Source organism: Trichomycterus rosablanca, chromosome 24 (genome assembly GCF_030014385.1).
Source record: "Trichomycterus rosablanca isolate fTriRos1 chromosome 24, fTriRos1.hap1, whole genome shotgun sequence".
Lineage (NCBI taxonomy): Eukaryota > Metazoa > Chordata > Actinopteri > Siluriformes > Trichomycteridae > Trichomycterus > Trichomycterus rosablanca.
In genome coordinates, this window is record NC_086011.1 from 12,777,680 (window position 1) to 12,804,308 (window position 26,629).

General features: G+C 38.7%; 1 protein-coding gene across 1 annotated transcript in view; it reads right to left on the minus strand.

The window, feature by feature from the left end:
* foxj3 (forkhead box J3) overlaps window positions 1-24,847 on the minus strand; it is a 197,652-nt gene extending 172,805 nt beyond the window's left edge. Inside the window, exon 1 of the mRNA XM_062986443.1 lies at window positions 24,634-24,847. The gene's annotated coding sequence lies outside the window, so the exon portion shown is untranslated. The remainder of the gene's footprint in view (window positions 1-24,633) is intronic.
* Between the last annotated feature and the right edge of the window lie 1,782 nt (window positions 24,848-26,629).

The window sequence follows — 26,629 nt, forward strand, 5'->3', positions numbered from 1 at the left end:
TCCCATAAATGGCAACCTGGCAGTGGTGGGGCTTGAACCAGAGACCTTCTGATTACTTGTCCAGTACCTTAACCACTAGGCTACAACTATCCCCAAGTAAAGTAAAGTAATATTGCAGTAAGGAAGTTGTATTTTTAATCAATGGGACCTCTCAAGCAAAAAAAAACTCTGCACTCTGAACAAATCTTACATACGTTTTTTTCAGAAAGCCTATTTGTTTTTAATTCATCATCTTTTATAAAAAAAAAAAATTTCATAATAGAGGACTGCTTGTCTGTTACTAAACGTGTAAAAAAATGGTGGCTAAATGTAATAATGCATTACTAGGTTTAGCACTGCCTAATTGGTGTATGAAAATACACCAGATAATCCTACATAAATGGATCCTATTGCTGCAAAACGCACAAGAACAGGGAGCAGACAAATCATGGAAAACGTCTAAATGTAAATCACTTATAAAAATTGCATTTGTTCTAAAGTAGCATTACTTAACAGACATATGTCCAGAAATGTTCAAATAGCACTGAGAGGTAAAGTATAAAGAAGTACGTATTACACAAATGTAGTTTTTTGTATAATAGTCCAAAGGCAATCTCTGGCAAGATCACCTCAAGGACTGGGATTCGAGCCAGTCTATTAAAAAGAGAATAGCTCAGACGACCCACAGTAGCCTCAGCCGCCCAGGCGTTCCTCCTGCGATTCTAAAGCGCATTACCAATGAATTACGGCATTCTTACAAGCATCACGGACAACTGGTACTGACCAGCTTCTCACAGTGGTACAGTCCAGCAGGATGACTCAGCCCCTGACCCATTCAGCACGCTGCATGCAGGGCTCAGTCCAAAGGAAATATGACTCACTGAAGTAACATGAGACATTCTTTAGAAATCTCCACAGAGCTCTTGTTTGTTAAATGAAGAGCTGACTGTGAATACGACACTGTAGAAAAGAGAGAAGAGAGCGAGCGCGAGCGAGACGGACTGCTGGGGGTAAGAAGAGTAGTCATCACTCGCAGTGTCAGTTACGTCTTTTTTAGAGCTCAGCACCTTCAATTCTGAAGAGGGCTTTCTTGGCTACGTTCTAAGCTTTTCTAAATCAAATTCGAGGAATAGCTTAGGGGGGAACCTTTAAAGCACCTCGGCAACAATACAAAGAGCAAACTATATCTCTTGTGAAATACAGACAAAAAAGAAAACCTAAAACAGCTGCTATCAATATCTTAAATATAATACAATGATAACATGACAAATACTTATTAAAAGAAAATCAGCACCAACATACAAATTATATAAAAGCTTTTGTGGGCTGTAACCTCAGTCAATCTCCTGTTTGTTTGTTTTATATTTGCTACATAATGCTTTTACATGCACACATTTAGATAACTGCAAGAAATGACAATCTGATTACTGGCTTTACATGTACTTTAGTAATTCGATTACGAGAAAACCTCAGAGCTCCAAGATTTTGAGTGACAACCTGCAGTAAAGTTGTTTACAGTAAGTTGAAACTGCTAAGCGCTCACGTGCAGCAGCAACACGCTTGATTTGGCAGCGGTAACACGCTTGAATTTGAATCTCAGCTCTGCTACCAGCTGGCTGGGTGCCTACAAGAACAATGATTGACTTGTTTGAAGGGCGGAGGCTGGAAGGGGATTCCTCATAACTGATGCAATTACGACCTCTGCTGGCTGATTGATGACGCCTGGGATCAGGGGGTGGTTCTCCGTGCACAAAGCTGGTCCACATATGAACTCGCCTCGCGCAAGGGCAGTGGTAGCTCAGTGGTGGGTACTGGACTAGTAATCAGAAGGTTGCCGGTTCAAGCCCCGCCACCACCAAGTCGCCACTGTTGGGTCCCTGAGCAAGGCCCTTAACCCTCAATTGCTCAAAATCGTGTTCAGTCACAAACTTTGGATAAAAGTGTCTGCTAAATGCTGAAAATGTAAATGTAAGTGAAAAGATACAGTCAATACTGCGCACGTGTTGAGGGGGCGTGCGTTAGTCACGGCTCTCCTCAGTCAGGAATGGAGGTAAACATCAGTAGAGGGGAAGCGTAACCAGTGAAGGTCAGTAACGTGTTACTTAGTAACTCTAATCTGACCGCATTTTTCAGTAACGAGTAATCTAACGCGTTACTATTTCCAATCCAGTAATCAGATTAAAGTTACTTATCCAAGTTACTGTGCGTTACTATTTTTGTCATTTTCCTTAGTAAAAAGATACATATTTGCTTTCTTCTTGCGTCTCGGGGAGTGACGTCTGGCCTATGCGACAGTTAAGTCACGGGCTGCGTCCGGAATCGGTTACTTACAGAGTGTGCACTAGATTGGAGGAAGTGTGCACTACTCGGCCAACGCCGAGTGATGACGTGGGGACGTGATGACGTAATATCACCATGGTTACAGACTCCTTACAAATCCCACTCGCCAAAATGTAGGATATTTATCGTCTTTTTGTTATTAATTTGTCTTTAAAAATGTTATTTTATTTATCTTACTTACACTTGTGAACAGAGGACTCCGTTTTCCGCATCTTTCTTGTTTCTTATTCCGCTTCAATCGCAGCTCCAGTTGTATTATGGGATACATTAGCTGACCGCATTATATAACTAATAAAGTAACTTGTAATCTACCTTAGTTACTTTTAAAATCAAGTAATCCATAAAGTAACTAAGTTACTTTTTAAAGGAGTAATCAGTAATCAGTAATCAGATTACTTTTTCAAGGTAACTATGCCATCACTGAGCGTAACGCAATCAGGTAATTAGATCCCACTAGATTGGGAGGACAATTGGGGGAAATGCAAAAAAAAGAAATTCTTACATTTTAAATTTAATAAGTTTTACATATAATTCAACTATTTTACTGACCAGGGTTGATATAAAAATGTGTTAAAACACCTTAAACATTCCATAAGACATAACTGGGAATATACTGTAGTTCGGAAGTTCAAAACAAATGGCACAGCAGCAAACCTGTCTGCCTACAGGCATTAAATTTTATATAAATCACCAAAATACCTTTTAAGGTGAGGCAGGCTAAATATTTTTGATGGCAATTGTATGACTGTGAATTCCCAAACCACCACTACCCCTCAGTGACAGGCACCCAGACTGATCCTGCAGGCCGTATATCACGGCAGCAGCAAGAAAAGAGTCCATCTGAACATCCCTTGCTCTAACACAACTAACTGTGTTTGTATGGATGCCCAGACAGTTTGGTGGTTCTGCTGGGATTCAAACACACAACCATCAGCATTGGTGTGCTAATCCTTTAGACTGCTGGTTTGCCACCCAACCACCAATCCTCTAAATACTTAAATGCTTTGTTATCTACAGTTTTAACACCAGATATAATATAAAAGTGTTTAAACCGCTCCAATCAGCATGCTTTTATATGCATTCGTGTTCAAGAACCTGAAACTAAAATACACGGAGGCTCAAGTGGCACAGCGTTCTAACGCGCTAGCACACCAAACAGTAAACAATACTGTGTGTGAAAGTCAACAACATGACACTTACAATGACAAGAACACTAACCGATGCTAAATCATTACTGAAAAACATCCATCAGTACATCTAGCCAAGCAAGCGTAATAAAATTCTTAGAGGATAGAAGACCACATGAGACAAGATTATTTTTGCTTATTTATTTATTCCTTGTACAGTCTACTAATGCATGTGAGCAGTGCATGATCACACTGACAAAATAAAAAACCCTGATGATAAATAACAAAGTTAGTTACCTATTTCATAAACCTGCATCATATCTGGAGCTGCACAACAAATTTGACAAAATTCATATAAAAAAAAAAAATCAATGGGCGAGCACTCGGGTGGGGCAGCGGTTTAACGCACTAGCACTAGCACCCCGCTACATAGTGTTTGAACTTACGAGTTTGAATCTCAGCAGAGCCACCAACCTGGCAGGGCGTCCACAAATTGGCACAATTGGCCATGTTCAAGGGAGGGTCTCCTTGATCAGATCAGGGGTTGTTCTAGCAACAGCAGACTGACAATCAGGAATTGGAAATGACTAGACTGAACGTTTTTTTATGCATTTGCTCCCCCATTTTCCTGCTGATTTAGCGCAGTCAATTCGTCTTCCGCTGCTGAGGGATACCCGATTGCATCCGAGGAGAGTATGTCGAAAGAGGCATGGGCGGCGACGCGTGCACAGCCCTCCTCTTCTCGCCCCTGCACTCTGCACAGGCGTCTCTTCCGCCAATCAGGGTCCTTACACAGCGTATGAAGATCCCACCCACAAATCCCGCCCTAGCAGATAGGGTGGCCAATTATTATCTGCTGCAGGCACTGCCGATCATGTCCGCCAGATGGCGCCCAGCTGACCGGTGGCAACGGCAAGTTTCGAACCGAGGAGTGCAGGATCTCAGGGCTGGTGTGCTTGCGGAGTATCCCCCAGAAGTTACAAATTGGCAGTAAAATTGATACATTGTCCTCTTTTCGCATTGTCTCCATTTGGATATAAAAAAAATTTCAGTGCACTCTTGCTACCCCTGCTACCCCACCGGCTGCACAACACCCACACGGCCTGAAAAGGGCTGCAGACTAGCACACAACAGTTTTTATGCAAACGACTATTATAAACACAAAGGTTTTTGCATAACATGCAGGTAACTACCGTTTTTGTATGTTATTGTGGTTAGACAGCCTAAGAGATCTATTAAACAACAGAAAGGTTTTAAGCAAACCAAAGCTTAGTAACATCTATAAGCTTCAAATAATTAATGTTTCACTATTTCAGAGAAAAACTTTTATGCCACGTCACCAGACACTTAATAAAGAGCATCTGGAATTAACATCTGGCCCAATTTTCTTGAAACAAAAAGGTGAAAAACCACCACCTCTTGCCATAATGGCTTCGACGTTTGTATTCTACTCGGCAGCATACTTCATTCTGGCTTACTGAGTGTGAAAAGGCAGAGAAAAACAAGAAAGAAAAATTCCGCTAGTCATACAGACCCTAGTCATCATGGGGGTATATCCCTAGAGCAACGAGGGAACGTTTGTGGTAAAATGTATTATGCATAATCAAAGCGGTAACGTGGTTTGGGCAATGAAAGTGAGTGTCAATGTCTGCATCACTCCAAAGCCACAATAAGAGCAACTCAGCTTAGCAAAAGCAGTCTACAACACAAGGCTAGTCTGACAGGCTATAAAACCTGTCTGTATGGCCTGCACACATCCTAATCTTCCTATTCAAAAATCATCTGAGGACATGATTAACCCTTGTGTTCTGTTGACGCTGACTTTACTGCCTTGTTTTTGGGGTGCAAGAGACCCCTGTGTAGTGTGGGTAAATAAAATACACTGGGTTCAAAGTGTGTGTGTGTGTGTGTGTGTGTGTGTGTGTGTGTGTGTGTGTGTGTGTGTGTGTGTGTGAGTGAGAGTGAGAGTGAGAGTGAGAGAGAGAGAGAGAGAGAGAGAGAGAGAGAGAGAGAGGGTGTGTTCGAAAACCTAGTGAGCTGCCTTGCTGTCTTACTGTCTACACAGGCAGCTGCCTAAGTAGAGAGGATTCTAATAAGTCATCGACTCATAAGGCAGCTTATTCGAATGACTATTTAGACAGCGATAACATCGGGTTTCGCTTACTAAGCTAACACAGTTAGCATCATGCCATTCAAACCAATGGGATGAGGTGGCACAACGCGCTAGCATGTCAAATAACATCTCCCTCTGTGTACCGGAAACGGTTAAACTGTCCCTGACAAGCCCGAACTTGCAAATAAATACACTTGTACACGTTTATACAAATTCAAAAATCAATAATAATTTATTTACATTTGAAAATAATAATTTCTCCACACCGTCCGCCATGTTTTTTATTTTTCTGTGAGAAAAGCTGTGCGGCACTGAACGCTGGGATTGCCTTCACCGCTAAGGCAGCATCGGATGCTCCCTCATTCTTGAGTCAAAATGTACATTTTCTGCAAAATAGCGTTGAAATTTTAATATGCCTAAATAGTGAGGATATTAGGGCATCTAGGATTTCGAACAGCCTACATCTCGGGAGCGCGCATAGGATGACGTAAAATGCTGTCTATGTAGAGAGAGAGAGAGAGAGAGAGAGAGAGAGAGAGAGAGAGAGAGAGAGAGAGAGAGAGAGGGAGGGGCAACTGTACCCTCAAGTACAGATAAAAACTAAAAATGTAAAAATCTATTGCCTTTAATCACTGTCTAAGACCCCAAACAGAAGTGTGCAAATTAGGGGGTGTTTTTAACATAACATCAATACAGGGTCATTCCTACAGTTCGGTGCATTATGTGTCCCCAGTAGTGATCATTGTATTTATTAAGTAAATTTTAAACAATACAATTTCTAAACATCTTACTGAAATAATTAACACTTTCAAATACTAAACACAATGTTTTCCACCCCCCCCCCCCCCCCGCCCCCCCAAATAAATTACTGTATACATACTGTTTTTATCTCTTAGATACCAGAGGTTTTCCCATGTCCCCAGTGCTGTACATTCTGATTTAGTGATGGATATATGAGGTTTAATCATGAAAATATCTCTGTCTTTTAATACTGCTTAAAAGCTTTGCTTAAATCCCTCTAAACCTTGGATTTTTTTTCTTTACGAGTTTCATTTTATTGCTGATTATAAGGTTTTTTCACATCACACGTCCCTCAAGTTGCTGTCCACCCTGTTATCTCTTACTACTGTCTCTTAAAATAAAGAGCTGTATTGCATACTGACATCATTTCCTGGAGCTCACGTGATCTTTTTGGAGGGAAAACAACTGTGGAAAATGAGCGGCTCATTAAACTCCTCATTTTAATGTTGTTTTTTCTACATTTTTCTACATTTTATCCTAAAAGTCATATATGGTCAACCATAACATGTCCACCCTGTTATGGGATATATTTACATTTTACATTTTCAGCATTTAGCAGACGCTTTTATCCAAAGCGACTTACACAATGAGCGGAACACGATGAGCAATTGAGGGTTAAGGGCCTTGCTCAAGGACCCAACAGTGGCAACTTGGTGGTGGTGGGGCTTGAACCGGCAACCTTCTGTTTACTAGTCCAGTACCTTAACCACTAAGCTATCACTGGATATATGAGAAAAAGCAAAACGATTTGATCATTTTAAAAATTATCACACTAAAAAGCAGAGAATTCTTTGTCTGAATTCACTTTTATGCTAGCATGGTTTTGCTCACTCGCTAGCTAATGGCTAATTTTATGTCAGAATGTCCACCGTGTTATGGTTCGCCCTGTTACAACCTAATACCTAACAGGCTGGGCGTCACAGTGTAAATGAGGTGCATGTGTTTGGCAAAGTATAACGTCCTTTTTATAATAAAACATGAAAAACAAATTAAAACATTGTTTCATTTTCAAAACGTTTTAAGGTCCAAAAGGCACCCAATCCCAGGAATGACCCTTAAAAGAAATTGTTTATTTGCAGTTTCCATAAAACTAGAAAAAAAAATCATGGCATATCAAGTTGATTGAAAAAGGCTGGGGATATTCTGTAAACCAAAACAGAACACGAGGGTTAAATCAATCATTTAAGTCAAACTAACTCAAGTCTATGTACTATAGCAGGTAAGTGGGTATTTAAGAGAAACAATAAAAACAAGCTCTATTTTCCCAGGCTGCAATTTTAACTGTTAACATGTGCTAAGAACGTCAAGGCAAAAGTTTATTTAACCTTCGTTTTATGTTCTGAACGGTTCATCAACATTAAGTCATATGCACAGCGTTATTACTGGAAACAATTTCAAACTATTAGAAAAGAAGAAGCAATAGTTTGAAGGATAAGAGGACACAGAACCTATAGTACCCACAAAAGACAATAAACCTTGACATGGTACTACCTGATTTGCAATTTGCACATGGTACTGTTTTTATTTGCACAGCTTTAATTGCACACAATGTCTATAACTGCACCTTTGAGTCTCACCCCCCCCCCCCTTTAGTTTTTGTTCTGTTAATGACTTATATTCTTATTTTTCATATTATTATATTTTTTTAGATTTTTTTTAGATTTTTATATTACATTACTGTAATACTGTTTTTTCGATTCTTTCTTGTACTACATTGTAATGTCGTTGTGTGATGTTTGAGATAATTGTAAATTGCTGCTGCAACACCGCAATTTCCCTTCGGGGATCAATAAAGTAATCAATCAATCAATCAATACTGAGTGGGTGAACACATCAAACTGGTCTAAGTGGGCTTTACAATATTTCAAAGCTATGTTGCTGTGTGTCCTGTATGAACAACGGGCAATCGTTGTTCATGTAGCCGCCCAGCCCAGCCGGATGGCAGAGCCGAGTCTCGAACCGACGAGTTCAAAATGTCAGCTCTGGTGCGCTGGCGTGTTTTACCACTGCGCCACCTAAGCAGCAGGTACAGCACTTTTACACAGTCAAATTTAATTCTCAGTTTCAGTTTTCTATTTTATTAAATCTAAAAGCTCTGCATATATGTTAAACCAAACAAGTAAGAAAATAATGCAAACATGGTTTATTCATGATGTTCGAAAATAACAAGCTTGCCAGTTTCTGTACCTAATTCTTAACCAGGAAAACAAGTGCACTGCAATACAGTCACCAAAGCAGGAATAAATAGCCAATGCATCCACAAAGAATTGTCTTGAGAGCTAGACAGGTCAGATTTGCCTCATGCCAATTTCTTCTATCTTTGAAGGAAGGTCTATTTTTCAGAGCTTCCAGCTAATTTTCACGTAGGATAAATACAACACGAGTAAACACAAAAAATCCAGCCTTTAAATGATCATTCCATTCATTAAAGATAAAGATTAATTCAAATTCTAAATAACCATGTAAAAAGCAACTGTCTTCTAGCTACTAAAATCAATCAACCAGCAAACCAAATTCAACTGACAATTGAATTGATTTTCACTAGCCACGCCCAGGCATAATTACTGAAAGACCTGTTGAACCTAAACATAATTTTAAAAGAACCTGTCTGGCAACTAGAAGGTATTAAAAAAGTAGCACATGATGCCACATTCTAAAGACATTCAAAAACAGATGCGCAACAAAGTCATTGAAATCTGGCAGTCTGGGAAGAGTTACAAAGCCATTGCTAAGGCTCTGGAACTCCAGCAAACCACAGTAAGAGCCATTATCCATAAATTGAGAAAACCTGGAACGGTGGTAATCTTTCACAGGAATAGTCAGCCTACCAAAAGTTTACCAAGATCGCATTAACAACTCACGCAGGAGCTCACAAAATAACCCAGACAAATATCTAAAGAACTGCTCGCATCAATTAAGGTCAGTGTACACAATTCCACAATAAGAAAGAGGTTGGGCAAAGTGGCATCCATGGTAGAGTTGTAAAGTGCAAACCACTGCTACCTAAAAAGATTCCAAAAGCTTGTTTATCATTTGCCAAAAATTATTATTATTATTATCTATTTGACCCTCTAGACTTTTGGGAGAATATTCTGTGGACGGAACATTTGGATGGCATGGGTCTCGTTACATCTGCTGTAAAGCTAACACTGCATTCTACCATAATAACATCATACCAGCAGTCAAACATGATGCTGGTAGTGTGATCGTCTGGGGTCTGCTTTGCTTCTGAAGGACCTGGACGACTTGTCACAGTTGATGAAAACATCATTTTTGCTCCCCATCAGGGAATCCTGGAGGAGGGTGTTCAACAGTCAGTTTGTGACCTAAAGCTCAAGTGAAGTGGCCTGACTTAGATGCTGTCGCAAGACACTAAAGACGGCAAGACTGTAGCAAGAAAATTCTTGTTCAAAAACCTTTTATTGTAGCCAAATTAAAACAATTCTGCAAAGAATAGCGGGCTAAATTTCCTTCATAGCAAAATGAAAGACACAAGTTATCACAAAATAGGCAGGAGTATGGCTGGGCGGTATTACGGTACATTCTGTAAACTGTCTTTGATTCCTCATACGGTATGGATTTTTCGAATACCGCCATACAGTAACATAGTTAATACAACAGCTTTAGGCTTTAATAGGCAGCAAATTATATAATATTGTCCTATAGACAGTCAAGAAAGAAGCATTCAGAGCAATAATTAAAACAGTGGATTCTAGGTATGTCTTATGGGGCAAAAATACTTCAGGTCAGTCACTAAACCAACGTTATAAGCGAACTGGAATCGGAGGTATTTAAAGTCGTCCACTTTTCTACAACAGACCAGTGGTCAAGTTGTACAGTGGAATTTGCAAATATCGTTTTATTTGTTAAAGGGAAAGCTAGGGGTAATTGTACAATACTTAAATATAAATAAACAATAAAATTTTTATTTATTGCAACAGGGGCAGTGATAGCTTGTTAAGGTTAAGAGATAGTGGTTAAGGTGCTGGACTAATAAACAGAAGGTTGCCGGTTTAAGCCCCGCCACCACCAAGTTGCCACTGTTAGTCCCTGAGCAAGGCCTTTAACCCTCAATTGCTCATCATGTTCAGCTCATTGTGTAAGTCGCTTGGATAAAAGAATCTGCTAAATGCTGAAAATGTAAATGTAAATGCAACTGTTTCACACGTACTGATTCCATCATATACTGTGTCATTTTGTGGGGCCAAGCAAAGCTTATAGTACTCAAAACCTTAATTACAAAACGGATAGTTCCGGTCCTAAAATCTGATTGGCTGAGCCGTGTTCGAAGCCGTTGTAAAATCCCCGATAAATGCACACCTAGGACCACCTCACATCATTCCATATTAATACGCCACTGAATAGAAAAAATTTATGTTATTTTCGCCCTCATGTTGCCTAGCAACACTGTTAATCGAACTATTTTGCGTCACGGAAGAATGCTTTATTGTAAGTTTATACACAATAAATACATTTATGAATTAAACATTGTTGTATTTATTGTATTTTATGTTGACCGCCGTTTTATAAAAGCAATAAGCCACTCGAGACCGTGCATTACTGCTATGATTTTAGCACGGGTAAAAAAGTTTTAGGCACTCCGCTTCGTGTCGTGCCAAAAACGTCATCCCCGTGCTAAAATCACAGTAATGCACGGCCTCTCGTGGCTTATTGCTTTATTATATACATGGTAAAATTAAAACTTTTTATTTTCTATGTTCTTTTGTCACTAAAATAAGCCACAAACCTATAAAAACTGTATCATCACAAACTGTGATATACCGTAATACTTGTATACACCATAATACGGTGCTTCCACTTTTGCATAAAACTGTTTAGGCAAATAAAAACACACTCAGCGACTGCAACAATTAATTATACAGTATAATTAACTTAAGACATTTATATACATATATAACTTTAGACATGAAAACCAAAATAAAAAGAACCCTCTATAGTGAGAAAAGCAGTAAAACTTAGGCAGGATAAAATAAAAGCAATGTGACACATGCATGAGCGCTGGGAAACACTGGGACTTTATTTTACTGACAATCTGAGCTCATTATCACTTTCTCAACTGGTCAAGATATTGCCACTTCACCCTGCATTTTGTTTAGATTGTAGTTAATCATGATCATATTGTCTAAGTCTAAAGTTAACAACAAGGAAGGTTTAGTGTTTCTTTAAAAGGGAGAAAGAAAAACATTCATTTGTCTTAATTAAACAGAAGAATAAATACAATCATTTCTTTTTTATTACCCGCAACAGAAGCAAAAATATAAATCTACACCTACATACAACTTCTCCAATGTTCCCATTACCAGCAGCTCCAATCATGAGATTACAATAAATAGCATAAAATGTCATGTTAAATGCATGTTTAAGTTATTTAAATAACATAGGGATGTAACGATGCACCACAAGCCAGTTAAAAATCGGTGCACCTGTGCCACGATTCGAATCGGTTATTCATTTAAGATAAACAGATATTCACTTTAAACAGCAGAGGGCACTGGCGCTATTCACCTCGCCTGGTTGACATCACTTCACAAAGTTGCCAGGTAGGGGATTTTCCAGCCAAATTTATTTATGTGAGGATACTTTCTTTATTTGTATTATTCATTTATTTATATAATGTTGGATTTGTTTTTTTTACACAATAAGCATTATTTGGCATAGTTTGCACCTACATTAGAAATAAAAGAGCATTCATTATTTAGATAAATAAAAGATAAGCACAAATACAGTATTTGATTTTATTTTTTTAAGAGAAATAATAAACTTTGTAATAATTTGTCTTTAATTTCATTCTGTTTAAAAATATCGGTAAAACATCGTACCGTGAACCCAGTATCGTGACTCGTATCGCATCGTGGGTATAGTGTATCGTTACATCCCTAAAATAATATTAACTGCCGGTTGTGCCACCCCACCACTATCATTTACACTGACATGACTGGCTATGTGTAAGTGAAGGTGGGGGTTGTAGAGGGTGATTTGGTGTGGGTGACTGAAGCCCTGCAATAGACCGGGACCCTATCCATTGTGCCCAGTGTTTCCTGGCAACACAGGACCTGACGAGGATAAAGCGGATGATGTAAATGAAATAAAAAATATTGTTTTGTACAACTTAATGTAGCTTTAATGTACAACTTATTAGTCTCACTGAAGTCAGAAAAGTGATTTTTTTTTGGGGGGGGGAGATTACACCTTAGTCATAGTAGGAAGTTTATAATAACTAAACATAAATGTACCATGTTGGAGTTGTAACAGGTTTTTATTTTAATTTTTAATTTAAATACGAATAGATTTAAGAAGCAACAGTTAAAAACATTTGCATAGCAAAGCCGCTACACTGGTTTGTCATTCCAATGAGTAAATGCATTTATAACCATGATACCCATGTGTACAGTAATCATTAAAATACGTGCCGTCAATGCTTACAAATAGAGATGGGACGATCGATCGGCTATGAATCGGTATCGGCCGATTTTTAATCAAAATATGCTATCGGCGATCGGCGATATTTCCTAAAAGTAGCTGATCCGATCGTGTGATATATAAAGATCACGTTAAGTTAACAGCTCAGTGAATTGATCCAGACTTTGAGCTACGAAGCACCAACCATCACATCACCATTCATCAACCATCGTACAGAAACCATCGTACAGAAACCACAGTGAAAGCTCTTCATGACCTAAAATAACATCATTTACGTTGTGCATCATACATACGATGTAATTTTGCTGATTGTAATATTTACTTTAAAAAGATCCTTCAACCCGGTCACGTCTGAGTCGATTCTATCAGCACGTTATATAAACTCCTGGTTCACTTTGGTAAATCGTAAGTGGTTCTTACTTGTGATTTAGATGAGAACAGAAAACGTTACAGAGCCAATCAGAGGCAAAAGTTTATTCATTACCAAATTCGTTAGTTCAGGATCATCTGCTGAACTTTTAGCTCCTTAGACGGAACGAGTCTGACGGTCGGTTACAGATCTGTGGTAATAGCAGTTTAATGAAGCTTTTTAATGAAGCTTTTTAATGTAAGAGTCACACAAAATGTTCTGTAGTAGCTGGTGTTTATTTAAAACCACGACATTTAATTAATAACAGTAAACACGGAGAGATAACTGAGAAGAGAAACTTACGCTTCGCGAAAAATGACTCGTGAATCAATGAATCACTTATAGCGATACAGTGAACAAAGCGTCTCTTCTAAAGGCACACACACACACAAACACGCGCGCTGCTCCGGTTTATCTTCACTGTGAGGCTCTTTTTAAGTTTATTTATTTTATTTACTGCTAACACCCCCCACCCCCCCCCCACCCCGATCGCAATCGGCTATCGGCAGATGTCCCTGAAAGGAGATCGGAGATCGCAATCGGTGCCAAAAACCCCGATCGTCCCATCTCTACTTACAAATGCTTAAGTCCCAGCGCCCACAGCATTTCACCGTGTTCATCTTGAAATTGATTTGCTCAACTGTGTGAAGTTTATATAATACAACAGTGTGACAAATTATTCTTACATAACTGCCCTACAATTTTTGTACCTTTAACTGAAGATGATCAAAAATTAATAATTCAACATTAAAACAGAAATTTAAAAACTTACGCTGTCCAAAATCTGACAGGTTTCAGTGCATGGTGGAGATATGGTCGTGTATCTCAACATTGATGAAAAATTCAAGTAGCGTACTCCAATTCTTGGGTAAAATTCTCCAAACTGATGTTGAAATTCTTCCAACATTCACTCACATCTAGCAAGGGGCTCTTTAAAAATTCATTAATTTACAGCAAAATATAGATTAAAGGGCCCAGCTGAGCAAAACTCAAAACTTGCCTTCTGAATTTCATTAATAAAAATATCAGCCCAGAAGCCCTAGAGAGTTCCACTGTAGAAACCGTGCTGGCTTTGTTTCAGTGTGTTTTTTTTTATTCCGGAACTCTAAATCTTACAGAGGCCAAACAAGTTACTGGGGAAACAAAAAATGCTGAGAGCTGCAACAGCTTAGGCCAGTTCTAAATGATCCAGTCCACTTAAGTGTGATTATCATCTCTGTCTGTCGTTGACTACAGACTATTAAAGACTGCTCACAGAATAACTGCAAACACCTCAATTTAAAATAAAACATTGTCTAGAAGCCATCCCAGTCATGCACAGTACTGCTCATCACACCCTACCTACTTCACTTCCTATTAATTCCTATATGTACTTATATACTGTCCATTTTATCAGCTCCACTTACCATATAAAAGCACTTTGTAGTTCTACAATTACTGACTGTAGTCCATCTATTTCTCTACATACTTTTTTAGCCTGCTTTCACCCTGTTCTCCAATGGTCAGAACCCCAACAGGACCACTACAGAGCAGGTATTATTTGGGTGGTGGATCATTCTCAGCACTGCAGTGACACTGACATGGTGGTGGTGTGTTAGTGTGTGTTGTGCCGGTATGAATGGTGATGATGGAGTTTTTAAACACCTCACGGTCACTGCTGGACTGAGAATGGTCCACCAACCAAAAACATCCAGCCAACAGCACCCCGTGGGCAGTGTCCTGTGACCACTGATGAAGGTCTAGAAGATGATCAACTCAAACAGCAGCAATAGATGAGCGATCGTGTCTGACTTTACATCTACAAGGTGGACCAACTAGGTAGGAGTGTCTAACAGAGTGGACAGTGAGTGGACACTGTATTTAAAAACTCCAGCAGCGCTGCTGTGTCTGATCCACTCATACCAGCACAACACACACTAACACACCACCACCATGTCAGTGTCACTGCAGTGCTGAGAATGATCCACCTGCTCTGTGGGGGTCCTGTGGGGGTCCTGACCATTGAAGAACAAAGTGAAAGCAGGCTAAAAAGGTATGTAGTGAAATAGATGGACTACAGTCAGTACTTGTAGAACTACAAAGTGCTTCAATATGGTAAGTGGAGCTGATCAAATAGACAGTGTGTGTAGAAACCAGGAGATGGTTTTAATGTTATGGCTGATCGGTGTATAGTAAACATCACTGTACTGTGCTACTTGTTTTGTCTTTATCAATTAGTTAAAAGCTCTGAAAAGAAAAATCCTGATTAAGTGATGGCCTACAGCTAAAGCATTAACAAAGAAGTGAACAAAATTAATATTAGACAAAGAATGTTGTTTGAGAGCCCCCTTTATGATATTACAATAATATGTGGCTACTGATTTTCCAACAGCAAACATGGCTTTTATTTTGCACTCAATCCACTAGGGATGTCGATTATTGTTACTAATGCTTTTACTTAAAAAAAGATTACTAGGCCGCTCAGGTGGTGCAGCGGTAAAAAGAAACGCGCTGCAACCAGGGCTGGATTCTGAGAAGCGTGGTATCGAATCCAGCCTTGCTTTACCGGTTCGAAGCTGAGTGGCTATATGAGCAACGATTGGCCTGTTGCTCATGTGGGGGGTGGGACAAAGAACCGGATGTGGGTCTCTCTCTGTCAGAATGCGATTGCGTTCTCTGCCGGCTGATTGGAGGCGCTTACACAGAGATGGGAGAGGGTGCCCTTAGGGTGTGTCTCTCCGCATGCAACGCTAGGTGGCGCCAAACTCGTCAATGTGTGGGTGGCAAAGATGCATCTGGCTGCTGCTCGTGTTTCGGAGGGGATACGGGTTAGCTTCAATCACCTCCGTCTGGGCAGGGTTCGGCATAGACAGAGAGGAAGCACGATGCTAATTGAACAATTGGATGCGCTAAAAGGGGAGAAAAAGGGGTAAAAAAATAATAAAAAAGATTACTTAGTCTATTTCCAACAGCTGATGGCTAATTTACATTGAAAGTAAAGTTGAAAAATTCCCTACACACACACACACAAGCACTAGAGCGAGGGTGCAGAAACTGTGCTCAAATCTGACACAGCAGTAACTTGACACATTTAGTGTACATGCACCAGTTCAATACACATATCCACCACAACTCTGGTGTTGTATTTCATTTGAATCCCCTGCTTACAAATACATGGCCTCTTGGGAAAGAACACTGCAATTCTTAATCTCTCGGGAAAACCTTTTATACTCTTAACACTTTAAACAACAAAACTCTACATTACTTAGAACTTTGATAAGAAATTATTCCACGATTTGAACAATTTAAGTGATGATTGGTTTTCCAAAAGAGCAAAGCTGTTTAGTATCGAGTCTGACAGCATGTCAAACTCTGTACATTATTTTAAGATGATAAGCAGAGTTTTACTTTCATACTGGGGCATGATGCCAAACATCCACATCCTTTTAATAAACAAATTTCACATACTGGCAGCTTGTTTGTATAAAGTGCATAAAGTTTTTCTGCATGGATCAGAACATCAGTGAACTTTTTTTTGATGCATACACGCTGTGAGTCTCTAAGTGAGGTCTAAGCTCTTGTGTGTGTAGAGATATTTAGCTTAGTTCAGTTTAAATCATGCATCAGCTGTCAAAAGTAATTAAAATGGCCTTTTTAACCAACAGGTTTATTGGAACACTTGTGTAGTTTTATTGTGGCATCACAGACATTAGGCTTTGTTATGGGTGGAGGCATTTATAGACAATGAATGCATATTTTAAAACAAGCTTATGATTACGATTGGCCGGTTGCTCAGTTCGGGGGCGGGACAAAGAACCGGATGTGGGTCTCTCTCTGTCAGAATGCGATTACGACCTCTGCCGGCTGATTAGAGGCGCCTGCACGGAGATGAGGAAGAGTGCCCTTAGGGTGTGTCTCTCCGCATGCAACGCTAGGTAGGCCACACTCATCAATGTGTTGGTGACAAAAATGCATCCGGCTGCTGCCCATGTTTCGGAGGGGATATGGGTTAGTTTTGATCTCCTCGGTCAGGGCAGGGTTCGGCAAAGACAGAGAGGAAGCACGATGCAAATTGAACAATTGGATGCGCTAAAGGGGGAGAAAAAGGGAAAAAATTAAAAATAAATAAATAATAAACACATTTTTGCCACAGCACCTGTCCCTATCTATGGGTATTTTTCACCATGGAAAGTGCAAAAGATAACATGTCTAATTGTGACCTTGAATCGTTAAGAAAGTCATTTTTTGCTCCTAGTATTGACATAGTACAGTAGTACAGTGCTAGTATAACATGCATCATGTTGGCAGAGCCATATCAGAGGGGATTTTTCTGTGTTTCTGAGATTTGACAATGTCGCTGCTTAGTTGAAAATAGACTGCCAAACCAAAAATCACCAGCCAGCAGCAATTTTCCTGTGGCTAGATTTAAACTGACACCAATAATGGGCCAGAGGTGCTGCAGTCTCCAAATATATGTACAAACTGTATTAGCAAGATGGATGTCAATAATAAAATGTACTGTAAGTACAAGAATTTAAAATCTCTAGCTGTACCAGCTACACACACACTGCCATGATACCCTTAAACCACCTACATGTACTGCCAAGATAGGCATACATGTACTGTCATGATACTTTCATAACAGCAACAAACACTACCATGTTACTCTCATACAAGCAACACACACTCACACATGCACACCCATGGTTCCATTACAATAGCACAACACAATATGACTATATATCTTTGGTGTTCATATGGTGGTCCCTTTCTATAAATAAACTGTAAATGAATGTTCACAGCATTTGGTATCAGCGATGTAGTTCAGATAATAAGCACAGATAAACCTCAGCCACACCTCTTCGCCAGCTTCAATAACATTGGCCACAGTATTTCATGCTGATCATGCCTTGAGATCTGTCTCAACCAATAGTCCATCATGTCTGGCTTATATTTTAATTATTTATTTATTTATTTATTTCATTTAACGTCATGTTTTACATTCAAGTCTGTAATGTCAAACACAGTAATGAACAATTTTATATCTACAATTGACCTCGCTTGCATGTCTTTGGACTGTGGGAAGAAACGGAAGCTCCCGGAGGAAACCCATGCAGACACGGGGAGAACATGCAAACTCCACACAGAAAGCACCCGGACCACCCCACCTGGGGATCGAACCCAGGACCTTCTTGCTGTGAGGCGACAGTGCTACCCACCAAGCCGCCCTGTTTGGCTTTCAACATCATGTTACTGGACTGCTTATAAGATAAGCTTCTTTATTTTCTGGAAGTACTCGCAAACTGTAGAAAGTGGCACTAATGCATCTATGGATGTCAGTGATTAATATGTTAACAAATGCCGCTCAGGTGGCGCAGAGGTAAAATACACTAGCACATCAGAGCTGGGTTTTCGAATACATCGTATCAAAACTCTGGGCTGGGCTGGGCGGCTGCATGAACAACGATTGGCTGTTGTTCATACGGTTAGGGACAAGCTAGATCACTGGTCCTCATAACTGGCGCAATTACGACCCCTGCTGGCTGATTGATGGTGCCTGCACGGGGCTGAGGAATAATGCTGATCAGGGTGTGGCTCTCCGTGCACAGTGCTAATCCGTATATGAACTCGACTCGTGCAGGTGAAAAATGCAGTCTGTACTGAGTACGTGTCTGAGGGGGCGTGTGTCAGTTGAGAGGAGTCCTCAGTCCGCGGTGGAGGGTTGAATCAGTGGTGGATGCAATCAGGGTAATTAGACACGACTAGATTAGGGAAGAAAATTGGGGGAAAAAAATGCACAGTCACTGTTAGTATGCAGTGTCAGAATGCATGTTAAACATGCACTTGTGGATCAGTGTTATCTTTATTTACATACAAAAACTGATGTGGATATTCTGCGCCTTGCTCCAGTATGAAGGTAAAACTCATCATCCTACAACCCCAGACTGGACTGAATAATAACTCTATTATTATCTATTTATTTATTATTGCTAGTTATAAATTTTAGTTTAATTTAATTCTGTGTTTGTATGATTTGTGTAAATCTTTTTCATTTCAAGTATCCTCCCAACCACCCAAGAAGGACGGGCCCTGCTGAGTCCGTTTCCTCTCAAGGTTTCTTTCTGTAATTTTAAGAGAGTTTTTACTTGCCACAGTCGCCCTTGGCTTGCTCAACAGGGGGTTTTGTATCTGTTGGTCCTGGATTTTGTAAAGTTGCTTTGAGACAATGTCTATTGTACAAGGCGCTATATAAATAAATTTGACTTGACTATAACCCCACTAATGTTGCATGGAAAATGTAATGTACTGACTACATATCTATGCGTTACGATTAGCATGTTTAGTAAGCACTTGAAATAAAGTGTTCACTACCAACCTTGTCTAAAATGTGCATTCTTAAAGTTCAACTGGTTTTGCTCAGTTTTTATGTTCGTCTTACTGTTCAAGTTCCCTATGTCACACTATTTTTTTTATTAAATAAAGCATAAAGATGGGTTGCCAAACAATTTTAGATGTTTTTTTATGTTGAATATTTTAAGTCAGTTATTAGTTAGAAGAATTACATCTAACTAATGAGCAACATGCTGTGCCTCAATCTGCATACTAATGGAATAAAGAGTTAAAATTGGTACACTAGCATTCCATGCCATTGTTTTTACACATATGACAGGATGGATGAGGAACACAGCAGCTGTTAGTAAGATGCTGCACTAACAGCTACAGAGAGAGATAACAGCTATGATAGTTATAATACTCAAATGTTGGAGAATTTTGCCAATTTCTATTAACCAGTAACCTATCATTATTGGCTTGTTACTCATTAACCATTAAGCGTATATGGTAAGTACAACATATAAAAATTACCTACCCCTCTTGCTTTATTTTATATCACTCTACAGCCCTTGTCAAGCGTTGTTTTAGTATGTTGTTCACCACTGAGTTTCATAACAAGACTTTAGTGAATGAATAAACCTTATCATAGCAATTTATGCTTACATAATATTAAATATTTAAAAAAAAAATTTAACTTAGAGCTGCAGTGTGCTTTTTCAAGTTGTGGTTAACACATGTATCCTTCATAAAAGGTTTGAACAGTTGCAATAAAAAAAAAAAAAACACACTAATAAGGGGTAATCATTTACAAGATTGTCATTGTGACTGCAATATATATTATATATAATTGCAAACAAATAGGGTTAGGTTGTGACAAGCTTAAGTTATGAATTCAAAGGTGGCTGTTCAATGTTTTTGGCTTTAATAGTACACGTTGACCATTAACTGCATAAGTCAAGTTGTCTTGACATTCTGCATCACTAAACTACACAAAATAATACTTTGTAACACTATCAATTACTTGCTGGCAAATTAGTGCAATTAAGACATTTTATACTGTTTAATACTTTAAAACTTACCTCTAACAAATCACAAATATTTGTAAGCACAAATATTTTTCACTTCAAAGCGTAAAGTAAAAACTCTGGATAAATAAAGGAATGAGCAGATGGAGCAGTACTTTTAGAAACTTTAAAAGCCTTTTTACTAACAGGGTCTGATAAATCCATCTGATGACCAGCCATTTAAATGTTCACTTCAACAAGTGTAATAAAAGTTCTCTTAGTGACAGAAGGCTGACCAAATGGCTAATGCTGAACCACAAATAAACAAGTGATTCTGCAAACTCAACGAGAATATCCAGTATTGAAATATCCCTATGTTCCTACGCTGCTTACACGAGGAGACGGTGGAACCTCTGAGACTCAAACCAAGTTCTCTGTGGTAGTGGTGATCACAGTCATTTTGCTTCAAGTTGGAACAATTTAATATGATTATCATCTCAATAATTTAATTTAATAATTTAACATAAGCAGTATAATTTAATACAATTATTAATATAATAAAAACTCTATATAGCAAAATTGTGGGGTTGTGGGCAAAGCCCTGCAATAGACTGGTGCTTTGTGCAGGGTATTTGCATGTTGCAGCTTTGCGCCCAGTGTTTCCCAATGGAACGAGACCCACCGCAACCCTGACCAGAATAAAGTAGCTGATAAAAACAAAACAAAAATTAACTAATAACTAAGGGGAAGTAAATATTGAAGGCGAAAATACACTGCACTAGATAAGCTCTACAGAACCTTTATCAGACAAAATATGCATAGCTCACCGACAACACAAACAAAGCATAAAAGAAAAGAGACTAGAAACGGATCTAGCTATATGAAGCCAACCCATCTGGTGTCTAGCCTATGGCATCATTTAGCAAAGACAGAGTGAGAAGAATGTAAAATGCCAGCAGTTTCCGAATACATTTAGGCTAAAAGGCAGGATGCACACTGTGAACCCTTTGGGTATAGGGGAAATCAGACTGTACAAGATGCTCCTACAAAGCCTCCTCACATCCTGACATGTAATGATTACCGTATGACTTACAGCTCCCATTCCGAACCATTTAACAATATAGCTACAAGATGAGACTTGGTAAAAAAAGCTTAAAAAGCAGCTCTGCCTCCTATATGCCACTATATGCAAGGACTGACAAATGCCACAAGATAGCAGCCTGGAAAGATTTTCTTTTTTTTCTAGCAACATATTTTTACTGCGATATTTTCTGTACCTAACACTGTTTTTGTTGCTATTCAAAACTCAACCTTTCATAATAATAAGAATAATAAAATATATAAATTAATTCATATTAATTCCAGACACAAAACAAGTTTTAAAAGCACCATTTAAATTCTTTCAAAAGTTATTGACTGCTTTTTCAAAAACTTTACATTCATCGTCGAATGCACCCACATCTCAATACAAAAACAGCAGTTTATGACAAGGCATGTTCTGACAAGCAAACGACGGTTCAATCATTTTCTGTTTTTGGAGAGTCTAGAACTCAAAGAAAAACAGGTCTAAAGCTAACTTGGGTCTTAAGCTCAGAGCTATATCTTCAGATATTTAAAATTCAGTGTAAAACCTGGTTCTAACAGACTCTTACAATCAAATGTAGAAAATTAAATAGTCAAATGTACATCATCCAGGCAGCGATAAAAACAGATTCTGTGAATAAGTAAGGGAATCCGGTTATTATGAGAAAAACAAAACTGACAGATGGCGGCCACTGACAGCAACTCATGTCAAGGTTGCACACTCCGATGCACACAGTAAGCCACAGGTCATAAAGGGAAAAATTAAAGGACAGTAAGGTAAAGGACAGTAAGCATTTATGTTACATAAGCAACATTTATGCTTTTAAAGGCCAAAAACAGAGTGACTTTTACAACTATGTATTCCTTTAACTAATATGTTAATACCTGAATTGTTATTCTAACACAAATGTTTTTTCTTTAAAACCTTACTATGAGCAATTCCAGCGTTATGGATGTGACATTTCTGCTTAAATTGTTTTCAAAAACATATTACTGCCTGCACGAGCATGAGTGTGCAGATCACATATTAGTCAGGAAGAATGCAGATTAATATTTAAATATCTCAATCATCTACATATTACAAATATGAAGCTATTTATCAGCAATATGAAATTAAACTTTTTGAGTGCAGGTGTCAAAAACCTTGCAATGAAGTGTTATAAATTGTATTATATTTATGGGATTTAGCAGATGCTTTTATTCAAAGAGACTTTGAATACAATGCAAGTAAGGGAGGGATCAAGGCCCAACACTGACCCATAAATATAAATAAAACACTCATCAAGCCCATTATATGTTGTACACATATTTGAAGTATTTAATCAGCTGCACATACCACAGAAACACTGCAGGTATACAATTACTGACTGTGGTCGATTTGCTGATCTGTACACTTTGTCACCCTCAAAGAACCACCGCAAAGAAGATGTTTGGATGGTGGACTGTCCTCAGCACTACAATGACCCAAACATCAGAATGACCTGGTACGATGTGTTGCTCTGGTCTGAGTGTTTCAGGAGTGTTGCTGGGATATTTTAATTCTATTTAAACTGACTTATTAGAAGCACATACCATGTGCTATAATGTGTTTTTCTTTCTCTAGTTGTTTATAAATGAACACATGTGGTTCACAGAAGGCTGTGCACTTTATATATTTGGCTGGAGCACTATTCTACTCTTAGAACACACTGAGGACATTAAAAATCACAACAACACTACACATTGCATAATAATATACTTATGCGTACAACACATGCTATGTAGTGTAATTGCCAAGTAGGTATATCTAATAAAGGTATACAGGTAGGTATACCTAATAAATGAGTAGACCTACTAATCACTAATCTTTGCAATGTCTACATTAATAGTCATTGTTATCCTGTCACTCAAGGTCCTTTAATTAATGCACTACCCTGCCCAACCTGTGCTTACAGGCATGTCATAGAAATATGTTTGGTTGTGCAATACTATATTAGACTTTACAGACTAATGGTTTTTTTTAATAATTGGACTACATTTTTATCTGTAAGTCAGACTTTACGAACAAAAAAGGTTTCATAGCTTAAAAATGACCAGACACAAATAAAATAAATTAATAAAATAATAAAACACTTGACTATGACCATATTATACTTTTTAACAGACATTACAATTAACTCAACTGGTTCAGCAGTGTCGGTTAACATTAACAGTGGCATGTATTTAAAGTTTGCATGTCTTTTTATGAATGGCACATATTACCCATTTACAACGTCTATGTTTAGCCTTTAATCTGCATTTTGCATTAATGTTTCCTTATTTAAAATATATATATTTCTATTATGCAGAATTAATTATAAAGTATAAAAATAGAAATGCATCATATTCTTTTTTGTATTTTACTACATATTGCCTGACTTTAATTGCCTGACTTTTTTCTGGATATTTAAATTAAGAATGCAATAATGCATGTCACTGACCCATTGGCATGGAATTGCCCTGATTGATGCAGCTAGGTTAGTTAGCACGTCATCAGTTAAGAGTAGTCACGCTGTAGCTTCGTGACATAACACAGCTATAGAGAATTATAACCTGCATGGCCTTTAACCTCATAATGTCACATGTAATGTTAATACGGAGAAAAGATTTGGGTTTTGCAGTAAATGTCTCACGGAAACGGCATTAACAGCACGTCTGACAGCTGTGCATGCTGACAACTTCAAGGTGTCGCGTCAGCTCGCTTCATGCACTATGAAAGTTAGCTCGAGGAGTTGCAGGCTAACGTTAGCGCGCTAGATAACGAGCCGCCTACCAGCTAGTTGACATCTGACTCGCTGCTAGTTGGCTAGTTACCAATGCACGTTCTGCACAGCTGTCATACGCTATCAGAGAAACATCATGCCGTGTGTTAGCACAGAAGGCCTGTGTGGAGGTGAATCCTCCTTGCCTCGCCGCTACACGCCCCCCAGTCAAAGACGTCCATTTCACAGGCCTGACTTGAACTTCAGCTCGCGGTAGCTAACGTTAGCTATAGCTCGTACTTACCCGGGGATTTCTGAGGCGGGCGCCCTGTTGAGCGAGGCAGTCCAGGTTAGTCCGCCGTCCCCTCCCCCTTCCTTTTCGATAATAAGCGTCCTCTCTGTTTGTCCACAGGTGTCCGTCCTGTGTGTGTTTATGTTTGGGTTAGAGACTGGCTATCCCTGTGCCGGTGTGTCCGTGTCCCCTAACCTCTCTCTCCGCCTCTCCGTGTCTCTCTCTCCCGTCAGTCTTTCTCTGGACTCATTAACATCCGGGCACTTTCCACTGCTCCGCGATCTATACTCCGGATCTACTTTTTGAGCTTTTTAAGCGCTAGAGCGCGTAGTGCTCCAGCGCAGACATGCAGAGAAAATAGTTCTGTCATCGCTGATTAAGAGCACTAGAAAAAAAAAACATTAAGTGTAATTTTATTGGTAATTCTTAATGTGAACTGCCTGTAAATTATTGACAAAATAAATACATTTTTAGCAGTTTCCTTTAGTGGAAACGATTTGTTGTGAACTGATACCACTACTACTACTACTAATAATAATAATAATAATAATAATAACAACATGGAATTAATTATAATAATAATAATATATTATTATTATTTTTTTTTTTTTTTTAATTCCATGTTGTTATGACTGATTCATAATAATAATAATAATAATAGCAGTAGTAGTTAAAATTATCAGTATGTTATTGTTTTTAATAGGGCAGCACAGTGGCTAAGGGTAGCACTGTCACCTCACAGCAAGAAGGTCCTGGGTTCAATCCCCAGGTGGGGCGGCCCTGGTCCATTCTGTGTGGAGTTTGCATGTTCTCCCTGTGTCCGCGTGGGTTTCCTCCGGGTGCTCCGGTTTCCTCCCACAGTCCAAAGACATGCAAGTGAGGCGAATTGGAGACACTAAATTGTCCATGACTATGTTTGATATAACCTTGAGAACTGATGAACCTTGTGTAACGAGTAACTACCGTTTCTGTCATGAATGTAACCAAAAGTGTAAAACATGACGTTAAAATCCTAACAAACAAACAAACTATTGTTCTTAATAATCGTAACTTCTCACAGACAGTGACCCTAGACAAGGTCTAAAAGCACCCTGAAACTGCGTGGCATCCTGCATGCTAAACCCCAGTGCTGTCAGTAAAATAATAATAAAATAAAATAAAAATAAAAATAATAATAATAATAATAAAAATAATAAAGAGCAACAACATTTATAATTAACAATATTAGTAATAATAGTTAGAAGTAGTAGTGGTAATAGTGTAAGCAGAACTAAGACATGCCATGTAATGTTGGTGCTGTTTAATCACTATCTCTGGTAAGCCTTTGTAGAGCTGGACCAATCTGGGGGTCCATGTCAGTCTATTATAGAGCATCGCACACACATTTACCTACTCATGCATTTTGAAATAAAACCTCACATGAGCACAGAGAGAACATATGAACTCCTTGTAAGATTAAACCTAGGTCAACAGAACCCATACGTCTTACCAGCTGTGTATTAAGATATTTTTTAGCTATTGAAGATAAAAAACAATCAGAAGCTAATGCTCTTGGAGGTTTTTATATTTTGCATCCAGCACATGTTGTCCTGACACAAGTGCATAGATTTGTCTAGATTAGGGATGTAACGATGCACCACAAGACAGTTAAAAATCGATTCACATGTGTAACGATTCAAATCAGTTTACCTGTATAATGAATCGATATTCACTTTAAACAGCAGAGGGCACTGGTGCTATTTACCTCACCTGGTTGAGGTCACTACAGGGTTGCCAGGTTCGGAATTTTCCAGCCAAATGTATTCATGTAAGTAAGTAAGTAAGTAAGTAAGTAAATTTTATTTATAAAGCACTCTTAAAACAACTTACGTTGACCAAAGTGCTGTACATCGAATAAGCATACATAACACAACAATATATTAAAAAAGTAAGAACCAAATAAAAATACAGAGTAAGAGACAAAATAAAACAAATACAAATAGACTAAACAATTAAAATTAACACAGCA